Raw genomic sequence first — 1,508 nt, forward strand, 5'->3', positions numbered from 1 at the left:
TATGGTCACCTCACTCACCCTGCAGTCACTCCTGTTATCCTACTCTCACACTGCCACATCGCTCACTGTGCACTCATATGGGCAGTCCTACCACCACACAGCGTAGAGGGTTAATGTGCCTGCTACAAAGAATGTGGACCATGCAGATCACAGAATTGAGTGAGTAAACTATCAGTGGTGCTATAAAAAAACAAAATCGTTGTCAGAAAGGTGCTATAGAGAGATGAGATGCATTGTTGGCGAGTGTTAGAGAGGAAATTTATGGAGAAGGAGAAAATAGGGGAGGGTGTGCCAAATAGACGGTTGCACCGTGTGCGACCATTACTAGGGCCCACCCTGGCTGGGAGTGTTAGCCCCTAGTGACGGCTCTTTCGCTATGGTGGAGGAGCGTCTCCCCACAGCTTTTGAGCAGTGAAAGGAAATATAAACTGATAATAACATTGTTATTTTGGGTAGGCGAGATTGCTCTGCTCACGCAGCAGGGCAGGGGAGGAGTGGTTTGCCCAATCCCTAGTGAGCAATGACTGTTTGGTCGGCCCTCTTGGGCCGCCCAAACATTCATGCTCACTCTTCCCTTCTCCCTGCAGGCTGCATGGAGAACATGCCCCCCCCTACAGCCCCTGGCTGAGCGCCACATCATGGCGCTCAGACCAATCACAATGATGCATTACAGCATTGTGATTGGCTTAGAGGGGGGAGCTGGGTTTCCTGCTTCCTGTTCCTGAAATCGGAAGCAGGAGAGCAGGAGCAGGACCAGAGCTTCTATTGCATAATTGTCAATTTTTAAAGCCGGGTATTTAAGCCATTATCCGTGCGATGTCTGCGCTCCACCACTGAGCTACATCCCCAGTGAGCAGGCCATTGTTTCATTCTATGAATACAATAATGAAAAGCTATAGACCCTGCCAGTGATAGGGCTGGAGTATCTCAGCGAGAAGAAGGACAGAGAAAGTAAAAGAGATTGCATTATAGCTACAAAATCACCCATCAACTGTGCCTGAAACTAGTCCGAAAAGTTGGCTCTATTTTAATTAAAATAAAGGTTCCACTACAATGTCTTCAGCATCAAACAGCTGGAAAATGCCAGGCTATACATATCTAACCTGCTTTTAATACAGTAGGAAGTGGTAAATGAAACATAAATAACAACGGGGTAGTGAAATACAAAACTGCTACATGCACACAGACACCAAAGCACCGTCAAATAAGGTTTTACAAAAGAGATGAATATGAGTTTCCGTAGTGTAGTGGTTATCACGTTCGCCTAACACGCGAAAGGTCCCCGGTTCGAGACCGGGCGGAAACACTTTTTGTTTTTTTCTCATATTTACACATTTTACTTTTAACATCCCATGTTGTAGGCGCGCTGCTGCGATCGCATTTCTAATCAGTTATTTTACGAACCGTCTACTTCCAATGAAACGGGCATCTTGGCACTAGCACCTTCATATTGATGTGCTTCATGGCGAGGGGGTCAGAGTGCGCGCGCGCGGCAGCTGCTCACAGTG

At 47.1% G+C, this 1,508-nt stretch overlaps 1 non-coding gene across 1 annotated transcript; it reads left to right on the forward strand.

Annotated features, from left to right (window-relative positions):
* Positions 1 to 1,233: 1,233 nt before the first annotated feature.
* Positions 1,234 to 1,306, forward strand: TRNAV-AAC (transfer RNA valine (anticodon AAC)). Its single transcript has one exon. It is a non-coding gene; the product is annotated as a tRNA-Val (tRNA).
* Positions 1,307 to 1,508: the final 202 nt, after the last annotated feature.

This window comes from Lissotriton helveticus, chromosome 1_2 (assembly GCF_964261635.1).
Source record: "Lissotriton helveticus chromosome 1_2, aLisHel1.1, whole genome shotgun sequence".
Lineage (NCBI taxonomy): Eukaryota > Metazoa > Chordata > Amphibia > Caudata > Salamandridae > Lissotriton > Lissotriton helveticus.